At 43.7% G+C, this 22703-nt stretch overlaps 1 protein-coding gene across 2 annotated transcripts in view; it reads right to left on the bottom strand.

The window, feature by feature from the left end:
- STK39 (serine/threonine kinase 39) overlaps positions 1-22703 on the bottom strand; it is a 310507-nt gene that overhangs the window by 251912 nt on the left and 35892 nt on the right. The gene's annotated exons all lie outside the window — the stretch shown is intronic.

Below are 22703 nucleotides of genomic sequence, written 5' to 3'. Positions count from 1 at the left end.
TAATCCGATTTATATTCCACAGGGGCAAAAAGACCTCTGGGTTAAGGCATCTCACTTCTGCAAAGAATACCAAAACCCTCCTTCTGATCACATAAATCCTCTACCCCTGCAAGACTGCCAAGGAGAAAAACAGCCTAGGCCCAGGACTGTGTAAAAGAGGGTCAGATCTGACCATCGACCTTTCTCCTTAAAGCCTTTCTTCCAGGGCTACTTCTCGAATGACTCATCAAATATCATAAGATGTGGGCGGGGGCAGCTTTGGGCAATACGGAAGGGAGATCAGTATTCGCTTTCCTTACAGATGTGACAGACAGGGATGACATTTCTAGTACAAGTCAACACTTTCCCACGCCAAGGAAGTGCCCAAGGGGGTGTCTTCAGAGCTGAGATTCTGCCCTTTCTTTCCTCCTGTGGTCTCAACGTCAGCTCTGGCCCCCGGACCTGGTATCCCAAGCAGATCACCCTAAGCTCCAAAACTTCAAGACTCCCATTCGAGGAAGTCCAACCTGTGTTCATTGGGAAAGAAAATCTCCATCTACTAACCAACCCCTGTATGGTATCTCTACTCATGCAATAATTGTCATTACAAGCCTGTTCACTTTTTGTTCCTAGCCTCATTTGATATGTGAGAACACTGGGACTTGGAAAACTTGCCCACGCAGCCAAGTGCCTGGGCCGGGGTCTGAGTCAGTCTGCCAGACTCCAAGCTCCATGCTCTTCCCTGCTTCCCATAGGCCAGAGCCCACATTTCCCTTCCTCACTTGTCCTGGCCTTATAGGACCAGAAAAAAATGTCCTCCATGCTTGAACAAAAGAGAAACCACCTAGAGGGAAGATTCAAGTGAGCCTTACTCTCTCGTTCAAGGACAGAGTGCTGTTGTCAGAGGTCGTTAAAAGGGCCTCCCTGTCCCTAATCTCACTGCCTGCTCCATCAGCTTCTATTCCAAGTCCTACCACATCGGCCTCGGCCCTGCAGATCACAGCATGCTGGGTTCAATCCAGAATGCTCTAGATATCAGAGCCAAATACTACAAAGAGCCCTGCTGATAGCAAAGTGTACTTTCCAGTCAAGGTCTCCAGAACAAGAGACCATCACTGGCGGAGCCACAGAGAAAGTGATAAGTAGCTGGTTAGCACTGGGCCTGGTATCCAGCAGAGAAATCAACAAACGTCTTTAACGAGCTGCTGATGGGAAGCCATTCTCAGCTCTACCTGTTGTAAAACTCTCCCCAATTCCACTCTCCATCCTTAATCCACATCCCAGAACACTTCAAAGCAGTGGAACTGAAAAACAGGAAAGATGAAAACAGATTCCCAGAAGGGATAACACAAGTGCCTGTAAAAGGGGACTGCCTCCCATAGTCTTTTAAGTCCTTGACTATAAAAAAAAAGTCTCCTGCCTTCCACAGACATATGCAAGCATGTGGACAAAAATAAGAATTCTGGAAAGAGAGGCAGCAGTAGGGAAAGTCTTGTATAGAGTTGAACAACCTCAGAGTTGCTATTACTTAACAACTGTGAGTGGCTGGAAAACAAGTGGCACCTTCTCATCTCTAGGGAACACGCACCTGAGATGACTGCCATAGCATGAACACGCGCAACCACCTGCTGGTCGATTTAGACCGCTTTGACTCCAAAGATTGCCTTCAACCACAAGAGAGATCAAGAGCAATGAGTGAGGGGCAGGAAGCCTTAAGGACCGTCAAGTCCAGTCCCTGGCATTATGGATGAGAAAGGGAAGGGAGGAGCACTCTCACCAGAAAGCACCCTGATCTGGACTTCTGTGAGAAATAAATTCCCGTTGTTTGAGGCACCCAGGCCACAGTGTTTTGTTACAGGAGCCCAAGCTGATTAATACAAAAAAGCCCTTCATTATCCATCTACGTCACTGCCCCACTATCACCTGTGGTAAATAATGCCCTACAAATTAGACATTCTCAACAGCTGCCTAATCGAGTTAAGCGCTAGCTAAGACAACATTCAACTGAAGGGCCTCCGGTAGGCCACAGTAGCTCCCAAACCTTAGGTAAGGAAGACCCTAGAAGAGAAGGTTCAATAAACATTCTATGCAACTCTGGTAACAATTTCCTGTTTCCTAATTTCTAAAGCTCAGTTTCCTTAATGGGCATAATAAAATCTACCTGTGAGGCCTAATTACATCCCTGGAAACATCAACTCAATGAACATTAGGCTCTCTCTCTGCAATCCATTTCTGTACCTGCAATGCAAAGGACATAAACTGTATCTATAGTTTGCACTCACCCCAGGGCAAAAGAGAAGGCAAAGTCGTTCCATGTCAGTACTAAGTATCATTCTGCTTACCAGGAAGATTGACTTGGTTTAAAGAGGGAAAGAGGAGGGCTAAGTTTGAAAACCAGAGGACTAAGTGATTTCTAAGGTCTGAGACAACATAATGAGTTGAACATATAAAATAGAAGAATCCAGAGAATTCTGAAATAGCTATGAATTAATATTCTATAGCTAAACTTATTACTTATAATGTACTTTGATACATAACCTAAAAATCATTTTTAAAAATCTCAATCTGGATTGCATGAGTTCATAACCTAGGCCTGCCACATACTGAATGCTTATCCTTGGGGGCGCCTGAGTGGCTCAGTCAGTTGAGCATCTGACTTCAGCTCAGGTCATGATCTCATGGCTCAGATTTTTGAGTTTGAGTCCTGCATTGCACTCTGCTTTCAGCATGGAGCCTGCTTGGGATCCTCTGTTCCCCACCGCCCTCTCTCTGACCTCCCCCACTTGCCCTCTCTCTCAAAAATAAAATAAAAACATTTTTAAAAATAAAAAACAAATGCTTATCCTTGGATGATTTACTTAACTTCTCCATGCCTCAATTTCTTCATTTGTATGATGGGCTCACAGGGCTCAAAGGGCAGCTATGAGGATCAAATGAGTTAATGCATGGAAAGCCCTTAGAACTGTTCCTACACAGGAAGTACTAATTAAATCTTAAGTTAGTATACTATTCAGGGAAATCCCTCCAAGTCAACTGGTGTCCTGCCAATTTGTTGTTGCAATGCTACATATTTCATGATGTTGGTGTACCATAATTTATTCAGCCCTTCTTCTATTGATCAGTCTTCTCTTTATTTCCAGTTTTCCGCCCAATATGAATAATGTAGCAATAAAGATCTTGTACTTTAAAATATATGTATGTCTTTTTTTATTAAAAAAAATTTTTAATGTTTATTTTTGAAAGAGAAAGAGCATGAATGTGGGAGAGGCAGAGAGAGAGAGGGAGACACCGAATCCGAAGCAGGCCTGAGGCTCTGAGTGGTCAGCACAGAGTCGGATGTGGGGCTCAAACCCACGAACCTCGAGATCATTACCTGAGCCAAAGTCTGACACGTAACCGACTGGGCCACCCAGGTGCTCCAAAAATATATGTTTTAGTCTTTATGTTAAAGACTTATATATATTAGACTAATATATATTTCCTTATGTTAAAGTTAGGATGTGGTCAATTGTCCAGTAACCTCTCCTGAGTATGTCAGGATTTTAAAAATAAACAAAGTAGATATGTTAGCCTATAACATGAATGGTGGCCAGTGGAAGGAAGCTGTCATCTCATCCTACTTAAATGAGGAGCACCAAGCCAAAACTTTTAACAAGAGTTTGCCCATCTCTTAGCACAGGAAAGAACTCTTTAATTACACTTCCCTGTCCCTCCTCAGTGAGTAGTGTCCAGAGCTGTATCAGGCTTTCTTTTTGGATGTGCTGGTTGGTGGTAGATAGTAAACCAAACAAATGGCTTTGGTCTGGCAGATGACTCCTTCCAATTCTCTGTTTATCCAACTTACTCTATGTGTTCTATTTATATCATGTGCCCAACCTCAAAGCCCACGAGGCCAGTCAAGGTCACACGAGAGCCAGAAGCTGGCCAGTGAGTGAATGGACACACACGTGAGTTCTGCAGAGGCACAGCTGCCATTCTGCCTCCACTAATGTCACCACGGAAGCTTGCTGACCTAGCACAGCAAGATTCCAATTTTTGCAGAGAAGCTGAAAACTCAGAATTTTGCTTGAGACCTCCTAATATGATAAGGTTAGCAATTAATGTTTTTAAATACAAAAGCATTACGAATCACATAAAAGCTTGCTGCACTCTGTATTTTGCCTCCCCGTGTTACTACTATTTGGCTTCAAAGGTGCACCCTTCCTTACCTGATGGTCCAGTTTTTAAGTTATTAGCTTACACATATGAAGTTGCCATTCTTCCAGATCAAAAATGATCACATTTGATTCAACGTAACATATGCACATACTCAGGACACGGGCCCAAACTGATTTATTACATGTCACCATGTTACCATCCACCTCGTCCTACTATTTCCCACAAAGAGAAAACTCTCAGGGCTATTTGCCTGTCATTTGGTGCATCCTACGTGAAAGGAACAGCACAATAAGCTCTCAAGTCAAACACACAGAACAGAAACAACGAGACAGGGGTTATGTGTAATTCGCTATATGGATTCCTTAACAAAACAAGACACTACTGCTAAGCCTGTGTGTATAAAGGGTACAGACTGCATGTATACACCAGGCAGCACACAGCAAGGCCACGTTTCTCAAGGAAGCTACAAGCAGGGGACCCTCCTGAGTTACGGATTTCTGCCTCCATCAAAAGAACCAGTTGGTAGACCCACCTTCTGGGATTGCTAGAGGAGATTCAGAGCTCACACAGATGGAAGGAGAGAAGGGAGGAAGGAAGGGAGGAAAGGAGGGAGGGAAGAAGGGAGGAAGGCAGGAAGGACAGGCAGGCAGGCAACCAGGGTGAGGTGGAGAAATGACCACTGAGCAAATATCCTTACCTTTCACCACTGATCTGGACAAACTATGGTAACTTACCCGAGAAAGCCTGGCTTGTTGGAACCTTTAGAGGTCACAGACCTCACCAAAGAAAAGCAGCACTTGTATATAACTCAGCAAGAACCATCTGATAATGCCACAGAAAAACAAAAAGTAGCCTGGGGATCTGATCTTAAGAGAGATAGAGGGGAACTGGGATGTGGAATCAAATTGAAGAGAATGTCAATAAACTCACCTTGGACCTCAAGCTACATCTAAAGCAATAATTAGGGGGAAAAAAACAACAACAAACAAACCCTGTACTACACTTACTAAATTCAGAAAGTACATGGATTGGGATTACCTGATATAAATAAAATCAATAATAAATATGGGGGGGTAAGTAAATTCTAGGCATCTGGTTAAAGAGGAGTGGTAAGTACACGATGAGGAATTATTAAAAAAATAGACTCCCATTGAATTCAATATGATTCATACTGGGATTTACTCATAGACATTTTTTGTTTTCTTAATGATATACAGTAGATTAAAAAAAAGCACTCTTTGAATATGATTACTTGCCAGTTTAAAAAAAAAACTTTATTAGTCTGAAGAGCACTCATTTAGGAGTTAGACCCCTTAAAGCTTAAACTCTTCTAGGATTCTAGCCCTGATGCTGACTTGGAGGAAATGTCTTTCTCTGTGAATGTGCATTTATTTGCTAAGAAAAAGAACATCCTCTTTCCAAGGGGCAGGTGTTTTTGACAACCTAGCCCCAGAGACTGGTGGGGAATCGCCTGAGACCTGCCTTCTCCAACAACCGCAGGTGAGTTAGTCATTTCCTCTCTGCTCCCGAGGACCAGGACCGGTGCGGCCTCATCCTAGCACTTCCACGAGCCTGGAGCGCTCTTCCTCTGCCGTATTACTCCTCGAATCAGCCCTTCCTATGAGGTCCCTGCCTGGAGCAGGAGGCCTTCAATAAGCGCTTGCTAAGTGAATCAAAACTCACGTCAACCCATCCCTGGGGAGGCCACCTATCCACAAGGGAGGTGAAGCTGTGTTCTACACAAAGAACACCAGGCCCTGGCCGACTATACAATGTAGAAGCGAGGAGGAAGTGCAATTTTACTCAAGTTGTCATCTCTGAACCGCTCGTCGTGTGTGTTCTGAGTAGGCAGTCGGTGGATAGTGGCAGTTAACTTCAAGAACAGGCCTAGGGAGCCTATCTGCCTGAAGGCATTTCTGATCCGCAGAACACCTGTTTTAATTTTGGAGTCAAATGTCACAGGAAAGCTCATACTGAAGAGCAGTGTGCCACCAGAATGGGTCAGGAACCTCAGTTTTTAAAAACTGAATCCTCGGGCCACCGATCAGCACAAAGGAGCTACACAAAATGAGGCAAAAGCTAATACAGGAGGGCCTCTGATGATTCCACCTGAGAATAAAGTAGTGACATAAAACACGTAACAGTGTGAAGAGGTGACGGAGCCACCAGCAGTCCTCCAAATCCGCCCCAGGAACCACTGCGTCAGGCCCTGGACTGCAAGAGGGACACATTCCTGCAGAGCGAACTGGATTTTTTATATTCATTTAAAGGTCGAAGTCAAGTCCTTGTCCCCTGCAAACCCAAAGCCCCATGATCTGGCAGGATTGAAAAACTTCCTGTTCTGCTCTGAGGGGGCAATTCAACCCCTCCCAGCAAAACCCACTCATTCTACTGATTAAATCAATCAAACGGAAGCCAACATTCCACAGAGGAATGTCCACTGCTATTCATACAGATAAACAGATACACCCACTGGCAAAGGCCAAAAGACACAAGTGTCCTGTTCTAATGGGTGTCTCCCATTCCTCACTGCTCCAACCTTAAGCCACCTGGAAACGGGAAAGGCTGCACATGAAAAAGAAGGGGCTGTCTCTACTTCAAGGTCAGTCCCATCCATCCTATGTCAGCTACACGCATGTTGCCTTTGTACGAACAAGAAAAAGGAACCTCTCTAAATGGACACCAACCTGGATGTGCCAGGCCTGAGAAGTGGACAATGCACAATTAAGGGAAAAAGCTCCTTTCTCCCAGTTAATTGTATCCTAGCTCACTGGGCTAAACAAGGTTGGCTGTTCAGCCTCCAGGGGCAATGTACAACCTTGGGGGCCTTGGGACAAAGATTAGCATATAGCACCCATCCTATAAAAAAATTAGTAAAATTTGTTTCTAGACCCCAGGAAAAGCCCAGACCTAAGAAATAGCCCCATGAGAAGGCCCTGGATTGGGGTAGATTTTCTCAAAGCCTCTAAGACAGAGTAACTACATCAGGAACATCTAAGGTGTCTGTTTCAAAAACAGCCCATATCCAACCTATTGCATCAGAATGATTAAAACTGGAGGGATATGGGGGCGCCTGGGTGGCGCAGTCGGTTAAGCGTCCGACTTCAGCCAGGTCACGATCTCGCGGTCCGTGAGTTCAAGCCCCGCGTCAGGCTCTGGGCTGATGGCTCAGAGCCTGGAGCCTGTTTCCGATTCTGTGTCTCCCTCTCTCTCTCTGCCCCTCCCCCGTTCATGCTCTGTCTCTCTCTGTCCCAAAAATAAATAAAAAACGTTGAAAAAAAATTTTTTTAAACTGGAGGGATATGTTCTACTTAACAAGCCTCTCTGGTGAGCCCCCTATACTCTCAAATTTGAAAAACATGGTTTCTGGGTATCAGCTTGCCTCTCCCCTCTCCTGCCAGGACACAGGAAGATTTATCAGTCAGAGGCCAGTTAGAAATATAGAAACAATGCTAGGTATTGCAACTGATACTATTTGATATAAACAAATGAGAAGACTGAGTAATAGAGCAAAACTGCAGGAAGTAGCTCCCACCGCTGGAGGTGGGGAGGGGGGCACAGTGGGGAATCAAAGGGAGGAAGTGGGGTTATCAGAATCTAACAGTTGAGAGGAGGAGACCCACAGAGCTGGGACCAGACCTCTGAGGGACAGATGGCTGGCCTCTCAGGACCCTCTGTGAAGGTCCACGCAGGGCTGGGACTCAAACTTCTGAGGACGGCCAGGTGATGGAGTCTCCAAGGGGTCCAGGAGGTTGGTTCTAGGATGTAGCAAGGAGCTGGAGACAGGTACCAACGGTGGCTAGCAGAGTGAAAGACCCTTTCTGGAACGAGGCTGACAAGCACAGCAAAGAAATGGAATGAATCATGTCCCTTCTGCCTCCTCCAGCCTCCCAGAAGCCCTCCGGCAGCCCCTAGTAGCAGAGCTTAACGAGGAAACAGTAGGCAGAGGAGGAATGTAGTTTGCTGAGTAACAGCCCAACACACAAGCCCATCTAGGAAGGTCTGTCTGGTGCTTAGAGACAATCACTTAATAAGGAGCCAAGGGAGTATGATGTCCATCAGCTCCAACAAGAGGTTGGTGCCTATTCCAAGCTCTGCCTAGCAAGGGCCAGCCTTGTTCTTTTAATTCTCGTTCATTCTGTTTCCAAACACAATTCCTAAAATGACCCTTTTAATATCTAACACTCCCAAAATGTTCACTCTGTACTTACAACCCTAACCCAGCCCCAGTCTATTTTTTTTAACAGTTTTTTTTTAAACTTTATTTTGAGAGAGTGGGGTGGGGGAGGGGCAGAGAGTGAAGGAGAGAATCCCTCTGCAGGTTCTGCACTGTCAGCAAAGAGCCCAATGTGGAGCTCAAATTCGTGAACCGTGAGATCATGACCTGAGCCAAAATCAAGAGTCGGACGCTTAACCAACTGAGCCACCCAGGGGTCCCTTGCCCCATCCTATTGTCTTTTGGTCACGTAGTAGTTATGAGTGGGGGTCTAGGGCCAGACAGCCCTACCAGCTATATGACCTTAGACAAGTTGCTTTGTACATCTGTGCCTCAGTTTCCTTAATTATAAAAAGGAAATGACAATTGTAACTACCTCACAGGATGGCTGTAAATATTACGTGAGATAATACATAAAAACATAACAATATAAATGAACGTGTCTGGCATATAAGTAGCTAATTACGTTTTGACTGTATTAATATTATCAACAGTATGATTATCCCAGACACCTGGATAGAAACTAGATCTACTATAAGTTTCTTTAAAAAATGTCTTTTTATCCCCTTCCCCTGGGATCACCTCTGCTCCCACAGAGCCCCGATACTTAGTTTCCTGTGAAGTTAACTTCACCTCTTGCAACCCTATTCCTGGTAGCCAGCACTGACAACTAATTTTTATGCTACAATGATTGGGTGTACAGAAAATTATGCAAGGAAATGATTCTTTGTTCAAGATCCACTTCTCTGGTAAATATCCATGGCTACCACATCCATGAGGCAACAAGTAACGATTCTCCTAGCTCAAGGACAGAGGGGAAAAAAACGTCCACTCATGTTAATGCCACCCCCCCACGCACACACCTCTCCATCTGATTTGACTTTACTCATAATCCCACTCCTGTTTATCTGGTCTCCACTGGCAACCTGAGGTTCTCCCCCAAGATATGCCACACGAGAGGAGGTAAGGGCAACCCTAAAGGGTAGAGGTCTTCCTGCCCTTTTCTCTTGACATGCTCTTCACCTAGACGGTGGGGGATGATGCCACAGTCTGAAACGACAGCAGAAGAGAGGTACAAGGGAGTTCTAATTACAAGAATGCCAAGGTTCAGAGTGGTGGAAAGCAACGTCTCCTCAATCCCAAGGGGCCCAGAGCACAGCTAAGTGACAAAGAAGATGAAGAAGTGCCCCACAAAGGGCACTTCTCACCACTAAGGCCCTGAGGGAAGCAGCAGCATGCTGTCAATCCCTGCCTCCACCGGCGGAGCCCACGGGTCCCCACAAGGAAGCGCCTGCAAGGATCCCACGGTGCCATCAGGGGGAGCCTGGTGGGACATGAAGAGAACGCTCCCTCCCCTGGTTTTGAGGCTGGGGGCCAAAATACTAGAGAACTATGTAGGAATTGGAAAATGTGCAGACAATGGAGGGGTCACCTGGGTGTCCCATGAAACTGTAGATGCTGACTCAGGAGATCTGGGGCGGGAGCTCCCGGGTGATACGACACAGCTGCTCCATGGACCACACTTTGAATTGCTAGAGCACAGGGGAGGCAGCTGACCCAAATCACCATGAAGGTGCCAGGTGCCCTGCTCCTAACAAAGGAGCAGAAAGTCTAGGAACCTCCCGACCCACCTCCCCATACCCTGTGGCTGCCTGGGAAGTGCGGCATAGGAAAGCATATGCCCGGGGAGTCCAGGATAAGAGGCACCAACCAGCCTGGGGAAGGGGCTCCCTGAATGGCAGGAGTCCAGAGAGAGCAAATCCCTCTCCAGGGAACCCTACTTAGTAACTGTATGTGTATTTAGTCCTTCAGAAATGAAGATTCAACACTCTTCTCCTTAACGTTTAAGTTTATTATTTGATTTTGCAGGTACATTTTCAGAAACTGGCTACAAATGAAAGATGAGGCCAACTCTACTTTCTTGCCTCAGGAGACGAAGTGTAATTTAACTTCAAAACTATTTCCAGCAACTGTGGCTGAAATTAACTTGGGCTCCAGTTACCTGGAAATGTATTCCATTAATCCAAAAAACATGATTCCCCAAATATTATGGGTAACTAAGGGTACACAGTAAACAAAGGTGAACAGCCAGGTCACTGTAAATGCTTGTATTTCACATACGTTAAAGAATTAAACTTTATAGTAACACTACTATGTCTGAATTCAACATATACAGATTACCTGGTGTGATATTTCAAGAAAAGGGATGATTACAAACAGTAACTTTGTTTCTTGGGAGTACTCTCTCCGGCATGAGGCACGGGTCCCCAGATCGACCACCACATCTCTAACTGGAAGCAGATGTGTGGTCTGTGGAGGGCTGCTAAAGGATGGCATGAGCTGCAATATGACGTGTAGTCATCCACTTGGCACCTTGTTCTAAACAGCGAGACTGCTTTGATTGGTACGTACTTGTTAAGTTGATCTTCTAAGAGAGAAACTCCTTCATCTCCTTCCTGTGTCGTTTCCTCAACAAATGATAGGAAGTGTTTAGTTTTCTGTGTTTGCCGTCAAGTTTGTGGTTAACTAATGTCTCCCTACCTTGAACTCTAAGCTCTCAGAAGGCAGTTTACCTGCGTTCTTAATGTGCTTTTGTTCACTGTCAAGATGACCTCTCCTGCACGTAATTTAAGGAAAACCTATCGGCCAGGGCCTCGGGTCTAGGCTCCAAGCTGTTGGCCCACCAGCGCTAGTGTATGGACCAAAGTCCTGAAAACGCTCCTGTTTCACATTCAGTCCCCTCGTGTATCCATTAGCTTCACATTACTTCACCCATACCAGTCCCAGTCAGGACACCAAAATGGCTACAGAGCTTATAACAACTCCACTGGCATTAATGGGAATGGAGTGGGAAGAACACCCAAAAGCGCATGATCTACCTACAACTGCGCACAACTGCAATAGTGCCTTCGATACACATAGAATAATAGCATCTTGGAGTTGAAACAAACTTCAACTTATTGCTCGATCACATGACAAAGACTACATGTCTGTTTATTTATTTAAAAGACTTTATCAAGCTTCTAAGAAGACACTGGCCACTATTTAAGTTGCTGGAAAAGAGGCAGAGAGCAAAAAGTGCGTGCCCTCCAAGAGTTTACATTTTTGTTGAAGTGACAGGCCTAGACCGTTTCAAAAATCATGAATAAGACTTTGATTCTGTGATAAGTGCTATGACAAAATAAAACATATTACAGCAATTTGTGGAAAGATCATTGGAGCTATGATGGGCAGGGAAGCCTCTCTGAGGTGGTGACATCTGGGCTGATGAGAAGGAGCCACAAAGATCTGTGGGTGGAACATCCCAAGAAGAGGGGCGGCACATGCAAAGGGCCTGAGGCAGGAAATGAGTCTGGAGAGCTCAAGGGACAGAGAAAAGGGTAGTGTGGTTAGAGCTCTTGATGGAGAGGGCAGGTGGAAAAAGAGATGGTCGGACCAGTAGGCAGGGCAATAAACACACAGAAGAGAGCTCTACAGGCCAAAATAAGTGCTCTGGAGAATTTTGGCAAGAACTACTAGCTCACATTTTATAATGCTCATTCTGGCTACTCTAACATAAGGTTGTAAATGTGAGGCAAGAGCAGATGCAGCTTGATTGGTTAGGCAGTTGCCAGAGATGTGCAGGCACAAATTAATGGCCAAAGCTAGGGTGAATGAAGAGGAAAGGGAGAAACGTGACTGGATTAGGGATCTATTTGGAGGTAGAGCCACAGGATTTGCTGACTGATTAGATGTTAACTCGGCGGGAGGAGGGGGGGGGGGGAAGGGGGAGGGCATTTAGGAAATAAAAAACTGCACGCATGATCACCTCCACAATAATCATCACTGCATTTTATAACAAATAGACTTGATTCTTTGTTCACCTTCACCCTTTCCAAAACCCTACCACCAGAGCTATCCCTCCACCCGAACACATTCTGCTTATTCCCGAGGATAATTTAAAAAGCTTGGGCCACCATGCATGTGCTCAACCAACCTCCAAAGTCAAGAACACGAAGGGTGAGGATGCAGGGGCCTGATGTGGCAACCAGGCTGCGCCCAGCCCCCATTTACAGGGAAGAGGCAAGCAAGGGAGGCGGGTGCGTTTCCGCATATTCAAGAGATGTTTTCAGGGAAAAAAGAATTGTTCAGTCTTTTCCTACAAATGAATATTTGTGTGTACTGCCTCCTATGAAGAAACATTTTTTAAAACCAGAAAAAGAAATATAAATATTTGGTATTTGGAGGCTTTTTTTTTGTCCATCCCACTCTTTTTCTTTTGGAGGCTCAAAAGAAATAATTAACCAGCCCAATGAAAGCTTTCTTCCTCCCTTCTTTATAATTAAACCATGCTAAACAGCAATGACAAAGAGTATGCTAAATAATTTTTTAAATCTCATTACCCAAACACAACTATTTCATGATTGCATGAAATACTCCTTATTCAGACACACACACATACACATACATATAGTCATAGTAATTATGGCTCCATGTTCTGTTGTTTTCATTGTGAGTTAGACTGTAAACATTTTTTCATGTTTCTAAATTTTTTTAAATGTTTATTTTTTTAGAGAGAGAGCAGGGGAGGGGCAGAGAGCGAGAGAGGGAGACAGAATCCTAAGCAGGCTCCAGGCTCTGAGCTGTCAGCACAGAGAACCCCGATGCAGGGCCCTAACCCACAAACTGCAAGCTCATGCCCTGAGCTGAAGTTGGACACTTAACCAACCAAGCCCACCAGGCACCCCTCATGTTTCTAAAACATGTTTTTAATTACACTAGTGGCAACACAACATCCCAACAGGTTACTGAACCATAAACTATCGCCGTTAGCCCTAAGACTGGGCACTCAAATCCTCCTTTCTCTCAGTTTTGTATAATAATTTCAAAGGGATCACCCACCTTTGGTGCAAATAAAAGCTAAAACAATGCCAAACCCAGAAGCTTCAAGGCTCTTATAAAGTCACTGTAAACTCATTAAATTGCTTATAAAATCATTTATCTGTCAATGATTTGCCAAACCAAGTGAGTAAAAAGAAATACATCAATTTCATTGAGGGATTATTTACCTAGGATACTAGACTAACTCACAAAGCACAACAGGAAATGGGCTGAACCTGCACCATAGAGTGTGCACTGTCTTCGTTTTTGTTTTGTTTTGTTTTTTCATGAGTGAATGGAATACGGACTTAGAGGACCATCACCTTCTCCGCACTGTCGATTTTGCCAAAGTCTTATCAGTCTTCACTAGGTAAGCGTCCACAGATGAAACACTGCAGGAGACAGCTCTGAATGCTTTAAGTACAGTCCTACCTTAAAATAGTTTTCCTGTATTTAAACACGTGTGGGTAACTACATAAATATATGACACAAATAAATGTCACCTAGAGAGAGAACACCATCCTGTATTCTAAAGGTATCTTTTCTTTAAGGCTTCCTAACCCCTCAAGGCATGGCTAAAAAGTGTGACACGCTATGTCATCGCCACTCTCCCAGCTGTCCCCCAGAGTCTTTGCCCTGGCATTGTATTTTAGGCAGTGCTAAAAGTAGCAGAGGGGCAAGGGGAGCTTCAGGGGGCTTTAACTTCAGAAAATGTTTAATATACCCCTTGATACTCTGATACTTAAAGGGATGTACCGTGTAGCAGACGTGAGATGGGGCTGACACAACTCAAGTTTGTTCTCAGCTTTAAAAGGAAGCCAGCAACAGCCTCTCTGTGGAGACTCCCAAAAGCCTAGGACACCAGAATGTCACCTTTTCCATGTTATTTTACTCACTATCCTTAGCCTGTGAGTCCAACCATTTCAGAAGAATGTCTGAAGAAGAAAAAGAGATGGCATTCTACAGGCAAGATCCCATCATGGGACCCCTTAACTCGATCCTGGGTAACTAAAACAACTGTTCAGTTTTACACACTGTATCGTACTTCAAAGTCACCGGTAAGAAGCACCACTTTAAAGAATTCCATGATGATTCCCTGTATTTTAGCATTATGTCAATGCAGACTTTCACATCTTCTGCCAAGACTTACACTGGACAAAAAATCCAAAAGGACGTCCAAATTCTTTGGACAACTGGTATTCAGCCATATCCAGTATTGCTTGAAATAATGAAGCTGTCAGCAGGGTCTTGGAAGTGTCTGGGCTATGAGAGTCTCTGGACATCGTATCATGTTTCACGATGGTATCTGACATGCATTACAATTCCTCATATTCTCCAGAGAGAAGCGAAGTGACCAAGCAGGGCCAATGAAATAGTGTTCCATTTTCCATCTACCTTAGTTTCTCTCTTGATCTTTAAAGTAATATTTTCCTGGGTTTTTTAAATCTATGTCTCAAAAACTCTGTATCAAAATATTTAAGAAGTGAGAAGGGCTACACCTGATTAAGCAGGGGGAAAAAAAACAAAAAAAAGCAATCACTGGCAATATTAAATGCTATGTCACTAGTCTCAGAACTCAGCACACTTTTTTTGAGAGGGAGAGAGCAGTGGAGGGGCAGAGAGCGAGAGAGGGAGACAGAATCCTAAGCAGGCTCCAGGCTCTGAGCTGTCAGCACAGAGAACCCCGATGCAGGGCCCTAACCCACAAACTACAAGTTCATGCCCTGAGCTGAAGTTGGACACTTAACTGACCAAGCCCACCAGGCACCCCTCATGTTTCTAAAACATGTTTATAATTACACTAGTGGCAATACAACATCCCAACAGGTTACTGAACCATAAACTATCGCCGTTAGCCCTAAGACTGCGCACTCGAATCCTCCTTTCTCTCAGTTTTGTATAATAATTTCAAAGGGATAACCCTTTGTGTCTACAGGACACAAGCATATACCCAACTACCATTCTACCCTCAACTCCAAAACGAATGCATTTAAAGGATACCATAAGTTAAAACTGGAATAAAAAAAAAACATTCAGTTAAGCAGATTCTTTCTCATTTTCTACTACCGTTTAACATTAATTAAACATTCACCTTCTATTTTGTTAAGTGCTGCATTTAATGATTTTTTTCACCTTTTATTTTTGTACCGGTTTATAAATAATTAAATTTCCTCTACTTAGTTTTATAATGATGAAATACACGGAAATTTCTACCTGCCATGGGCTCAGAGACCTAATATCAGACAGAACAATTTCCTGTAGCTCAGGTAGGCTAAGACTTACTAACAATCTATGTGTGGGATTGAAAAACACCAACCCAGGACAACCTGACTCTTGGTCTATACACTTTTGATGTAAGATTCACGTTCACAGTTTCAAACTCAATAAATTCAACTGACAGGACTTAAAAGAGTTCTTGGGGGGGGGGGGGGACGCAGAATACCAACAAGGAGTTAAAACTGCACGTCCCACATGGTTTACATTTTCCAACTACACTCCCCAGTTGACTTTTAATTTCTACCTCACACTTTCATTTATTAAATAAATGACGGAAATTCCTTCCAAGATTTTCTTTTTAAATATTTTGGATTCACAGCCCACACCACAGAGGCCAAACCTTAAGCTAGCAGGGAGACGCTGTGCCTAACGGAAAAGTGTGGGTAAAATGTATCCCACAGAAAGGTATTTCTCTGAGAACACATACAGACCCAGAACTGCGGCAAGGAGAAGCAGTGAAATGTATTTCTGGGCAAACCTGGGACGTTTATTTTGTCGTTATGTCAAGAAACTACAAACATTCAGTTCAGGAGTTAGCGAGCGCTGATCATCACGGGCCCACTCAGTGAGCCATCCCCCCACACACCATCCTCAGCTGCAAAAAAGAAACTCTGTAAAGTATGAATATGGCCAATATCTAGGTTCCCTGGCACAGTTCAACAAAAGAAGAGAGAAACTAGACACAAATAATTTGCAAGTGGATGGAATCTGGTCGTTTTTATCCCATTCCTAAAAGACTGCAATTTGAAGCCGGGAGAAATCCCGTCCGCCATTTCACTTCTTTTTCCCCAAAGCCTCCCCTAACCCCCACTGAGAATAAACACTACAGCCCTCCAACCTTCCTTCCCCACCCCAAATCACAATTCCATCAGCCAATGAACAAGGAGATTTTCCCAGCCTGGGTTCCTGAATTGGTTCCCAAAAGACTTGGGACTCTGAATCAAAATAATGTTCAAGGAGACCATCCAATAAAAAGATATCTCCAGTTGTCATTAAAGCAAGAACAAAGAACAGTTTTGTCCTACTTGAAACAGCCCTAACAGATAATCCTCTGTCAAGGGCCCCAGAGAAACAGAAAACAACTACAGGAGAGGCTTCCTGAGAAAGCTGAGGCCCCTCCTGTATGCTTGCCTGGTAGGCACACAGCCACCAGTTCTCCCAGTGTCACCTGTGAACCGGCTGTATCAGACCCACCTGAGCTACTGTGGAAAAGAAAAATGCCCGCATTTGGTCAAACTTCCCAACTAGAATCTCTGGGGGTGTAGCCTGAGGACCTGTATTCTTCAACAAGCTCCCTGGGAATTCCTCTACAAAACAAAGCGTGAAAACCACCATCAAACTCAAACTATCTCTGTAGATTTCCCAAAGCCAGGACTATTTTCTCCAACACAAGTCATGGACACGGTGAATGAAATCACAAGTGCTATTTACTCACACGTGCTAATGGTCATTCGTACTGACGTAATCCCGTTCATTTTTACTACAAACAGCCCTATGAAGTATTTCATCCCCATTTTATGCCTGAGGAAACGACAGACCTAAGATCAAACTTTTTATAAGTGACAGAGTAAAGACTTGTGGAAAATCTCCCTCTGATAAGCGGAAGTCTCAGTTTTCTCGTTATTCTACTGGTCATTTGCACAGTCATGTTCCTCTGCTCCAAAATTCCACCCCAAAGATAACCACTTCCATCATATGCAGCAGTGTCCAAACTGCTAGAATGCTCTCTCTGGATGGGGTTACTACAATTTAATGGACAGAATACTTGAAAAATTTGGAAAACATCTGGAGAGATTAAGAAAAGAGAAATGAGGTTCTAAGATAAATTTAACGGTTAACTGAGATCGGGCTGGGAGAACAGGATCATATGCAGAAGATGATGGAGAAGCATAAGAGACTGAGGTTAGACGTGCAGATGAACTTTCTGACAAGGAACAGTACAATAATGGCAGGGGAGTTATATAACATCACCGGCAAGATTAAAAAAAAAAAAAAAAAAAAAAAGACATCGTTAGATCAAGGGCAGGGCTTCCCAAACTTTAGACACTGACAAATGTCCCAGAGGGTGCAGGAAGAGGAGGTCAAAATCTCCCTCAGTGGAGAACCATAGCTCTAAGAGTTAGAGGGATTCTGCCTAAAAGAGGGGATCGAGAGGAAGTGGGGGAGAAACCAGATGTCCTTTCCTGGCCAACCCAGTCATGAAGAACTGAAAGCGTTGGAGGGGAAAATCGAGGAACCTGGGTTACCCAGAAACCAGATGACTCCCCTGAGATGGCCAAGAATTGACTGCCCTCACAAAAACGACAGAAAGGAAGAAATGGAGACAAAGGAAGGGAAGAGGAATCACTTTGCCTTACGGGACGCAGTTAATGTAAAACTAGGGCTCCACAGACCTCGGTTCCTAGGAAGGGGAGCTAGCCGGGGCCGAGTTTATGACAAAGAACATGTCAGAGCTGTTGCCAATGTCAGAGCCGAGGCTTCTTATCGTTTTAAATGGTGTTGACGTGACACCAAGATTGAACACTCTGGAATGTGAAACAGAGCCTTCTCTCTTCAAAGCCTGCAGCCACTTGAAAACACGAGAAAAGGTTAAGATTGGGAGAACTAATGTGTGTTTCTGAAATGCCTGTGGAAGGCACCCCATGCTTGCATAGCAAACAACTACAGGAACTCTGGGAGGCCTAACGGGGACAGGCTAGTTGTCAATCAGCAAGTAGTGCCTAATACCCAGGGTGCTATGACAGGAACCACATACAAAGCAAGGTCACCACACCTGGCCTTGCCCCTGGGAGTAGACAGTTTAAGTCAACTTTAAAAGCGAGCACCAAAGACATACGAACAAGGGGTGTTTTCTGTGCCTGCCAAGGCTGTCAACACAATGGCCCCTCAACATTTCACCACCTTCACCAGAACAGAAAGAACCTGTGGTGCAAATAGGAAGCCCAGGTAAACTGGCAGGAAATCTATCTAGAGCAGAAATAAGCATGCCTCACCCTCCTGCCAGGAAAGCCAAGGTGGAAGAGGCAGGGAACGCCCAATCCTGGGTCCACAGCCACCCCACCTGGAGGCTGGCAGGAACCATTCTGCAGGTCAGCCCACGTTCACTATTTACCAAGCATGATAGCATTTGGGCCAACAGAAGAGAGAAGCCTTAGCCCTTCTAAAGATTTTTCCTGTCCCCATACTCAAGTCTGAATCAGGCATAAAAGCAGAGACAGAAAGAGATCATTCTTCCTGGTTCTTTATTTGCCACTTCAGATGCTAATGATGCATACTTTGCCCCAAGGCAAATTTTAAATCACTGGATGTCCTTTCTCACTACATCCAACAAAATTCTCTTGGCAACTTTTCTAGGTTTTCCTTTGTGTGTGCTCAGCAAACACAAATTCTTTGAAAAATGGTGTAAACCAAACAAAATTGTGAAGGTAAACAAGCTTAGTTACAAGTAATATATTGCACTGAAGTTTACTTTGAAATGCATGGAAAAAGCACTAAGATGGATTGATGGATGGAGAGAGTAAGTGGGCAGATGGATACATGATAAAGCCAAGTATGGTAAAATATTAATGGCAGACTATGGGTGATGGGTATATGGGTATTCACTGTAAACTTTTCTAACTTTGCTGCATGTTTGGAAAGTTTTCATAAGAAAATGTTGAAAGCAACTTTTAAATAATCCTGTAGCATTTATCTTGGAATAGTATGTAAGGACAAAGGGGAAATTAATAATATTTCATAGAGATAACAGGTTATAAAACATTATGTACAATATAATCCCAACTTTGTGAATATACAATAAACACCTTAAAATACCGTTTTCTCTTTTGGAGGTGGAATTATGAGTAACTTTTATTTTCTTCTTTGTGCTTTTCCTACATCTTAACCAATTTTTCTTCAATCAACATGTGTTATTTTACAATTCAAAAATTTACTTTAGGGGCACCTGGGTGGCTCAGTCGGTTGAGCGTCGGACTTCGGCTCAGGTCATGATCTCATGGTTCATGAGTTCAAGCCCCACGTGGGGCTCTGTGCTGACAGCTCAGAGCCTGGAGACTGCTTTGGATTCTGTGTCTCCCTCTCTCTCTGCCCCTCCCCCACTTGTGCTCGCACTCTCTCTCTCTCTCCCCAAAATTTTTTTTTAATTAAAAAATCTACTTTATAATACTAAAGTTAAAAAAAAAATCTCTGAAGCCAACTTTAAATTACTCACTATTGAGAATTTTACGGATAAGAAGTTTTACTATAGTGGGTTTTTTATATATAGGTTTCACTCCCTTAGATTTTTGAAAAAGGCTCAGGAGAAGACAATTCTCTAAGCTCTACTCTCGACAGTTAAGGCAAGATAACAAGGAAATGTGTTTTAGCACTCAAGTTCTTTTTAAGCAGATTTTCAAGTCAAAGCTCCCAATTCGTATGATTCTACCTGCCCTGTTACATCCATCTGGTTTACCACCGACGCAAAGCGCACTCCCTGACAGCCGTGTCCTCATGAGGGCCTCCTTCAGACTCCAGAAAAGCCCACAGCTGGCACATCTACCTATGTTTCTTTGTCCAGAGCACACACCACAACATCTACTTCCCAGCGCAATCACAAAGATACACCTGATGAGTTAAGTGTTGTAGCAAAAATGAGATCAAGACTCTTGCTTCCATGTGTGAGCAAATCACATGACCCCTAGAACTCTAAAATGAGAGTACTTGTCTCAGCATACTAAAGTCTCTCTGCATTCTTTAACATTTTATAGTGTTAACAGATCTATAGGACAGACACCCCACATTCCACTCACTTCTAGAAGAGAAAAAGGGAATGAAAAACACAAGAGTTTCTCAAGGATATATTTGAGGATCCAATGTTCCAAGGCTGTGATCTGAGGTAGGTAAGGAGGAGAGAGAACTCACACACATCTCCAAGCTTCCTGTGATGCCCTTCCAAGGGGACGGAAACCAACTCCAGTAACTTGAGTTGGATCCACAATACAAGCGTAATTCTAGGTGAATCCACTCTCTTTATCGGATTTCAACTTCTGGAGAGATTCATTTAATACGTCTCTTTTACCTTAGGAGGTACAACTTCCCCGGTGCAAAACCAATCAGAAAGTTGTGGGCCTTGCAAGCAGCTGAGCACAGGGAAATGAAAGCCACCTGCTCAGCTATATAAATGACTCAGGCTGGATTAAGCTCTCCTGAGTACTCAAGAACAGCTACTTCATGATAGTGATAACCTTTATGCCCTTTGCGTTGCTTTCATTATTTCTTTAATTTTCCTTTGTTGTTGTTGCCTTAAAGTTTCAATTACATAAACAGTGGGAATCATCTATATACTTTAAGTAGGGAAGTCACTGAGCACTATTTCAAGAGTATTTATGTTTCCAACTTAGGAGAATTTACCCAAAGGTGGACTATTTTCTAAACACAGTAGAGCCCTCTCTCCTTACATCTCATTTTGACTCAATTTACCCTTTAATTAGGCATCTGTTAAATGCACCACCCAATGAAGGCAAGACAGCAGATACAGCAATGAGTAAAGGATACCTACTGCCCTGTGAGATGTGCGGTCTCAGTTCACCAGCACATGTGTACAAAAAAGAATACAAATATCAGCAGAGATCAAAAGTGCTCTGGCAGCTCAATGGAATGTAGACAGTCCCCAACATAGGATGGTTCTGCTTCACGAGACTTTACAATGCCACAAAAGTGGTATGCATTCAGGAGAATCTGTACTTTGATGTCTGAATTTGGATCTTTTCCTGGGCTAGCGATGTGTAGTGGGGATCCTCTCTCACGATGCTGGGCAGTGGCAGCTGCAGCTCCCGACCAGCCATGTGATCCTGAGGGGAAACTGATACACTTACATCAATTTATGTTTCACTTTCAGTACAGTATTCAATAAATTACATGAGATATTCAACACTTTGTGATCAAATAGGCTTTGTTTTCATTCTGCCCAACTAGAGACTATTAAGAGTGTTCCGAGCACACTTAAGGTTGTCTAGACCAAGCTATGACTTTCAGCAGATGAGGTATATTTGTTAGTTTATTTTGAGAGAGTGCCAGCATGAGTGGGGGAGAGGGAGAGAGAGAAAGAGAGAATTCCAAGCAGGTTCCATACTGTCAGTGCGGAGCCCGATCTGGGGCTTGAACTGTGAGACCATGACCTGAGTCAAAATCAAGAATCAGATACTTAACCTACTGAGCCACCCAGGTGCCCCAGGTTAGGTGTACTAATGCATTTTCAACTCACAGTATTTTCAATTTATGATGGGTTTATTGGGATGTAACTTCATCATAAATTGAGGAACGTCTGTAAACTCTATCCTCTGCCTGGTGAAATAATGAAAAAAAGATTTTTATGAAAGAATTATTCAAGATGTGCCTTGAAACATGGGAAATGGCAATAATACCACTCATAGCTTAACATTTATTGAGCAATGAAAATGTACCAGGTACTGTAGTATTTTGCATACATTGCTAACACTAAGAATCTCATGAGGCAGCTATTTAGCCCCATGTTACAGATAAGTTCACTGAGACCTGGAGAGTGACCTGACCAATGTCAAACAGCTGGTCACAAGTAGAAGCTCCAAATCCTGGTCTGCCTGCTCCCAAAGACCACAGAGGGAAAAGTAAACAGGAAGAACTGCTGAGAAGGAAAAATAGGGGTGGGAAAGGAAGGATCAGAAGTGAAGAACTAGGGCAGTAAACACTCAAAAACTGGCTCCTGGTCTGACCCAGAAGGTCCCTTCTCTGTGGATGTATGGTCACACATTCTAATTTCAAGTAATGAACACTCATGGGAAAAAAGATAGTAGAAAGCCAATGTCCTCATAATGTTTAATATCCATAAGAGTACATACAAACTGTCTCCTAAGCCTACGGAGATACAAAAAGTAATAATAAGCTTTTTTTTCATTTTGTTTTTTTACACCTCACCACCTAAGCTCTGGCCAACACAACCTGCTGTCATCAAGACTTAAGGATAAGCTAACCTATAAGACCTATATCACCCTAAAGTGGTCAATCAAGCAACTGCAAGTATGCTTTTGGAAGCAGACAATGTCAACACAGCATGAAAACTAACAGCACCAACCTTTCTGACTTTCCTGACACTAGCAATAGCTATCCTTAAACTTTTCTGGGGTAGCATACTGCCTGGCTTGTGAAGAAAGTCAAATGCAGAAAAACCATCATGGAGGGGCGCCTGGGTGACTCAGTA

The sequence above is a fragment of the Panthera pardus genome, unplaced genomic scaffold (assembly GCF_024362965.1).
Source record: "Panthera pardus isolate Hobbes unplaced genomic scaffold, ASM2436296v1 HiC_scaffold_10, whole genome shotgun sequence".
Lineage (NCBI taxonomy): Eukaryota > Metazoa > Chordata > Mammalia > Carnivora > Felidae > Panthera > Panthera pardus.
Note: the sequence above shows the minus strand (reverse complement) of the source record. Positions and strands in the feature narration are given on the sequence as shown.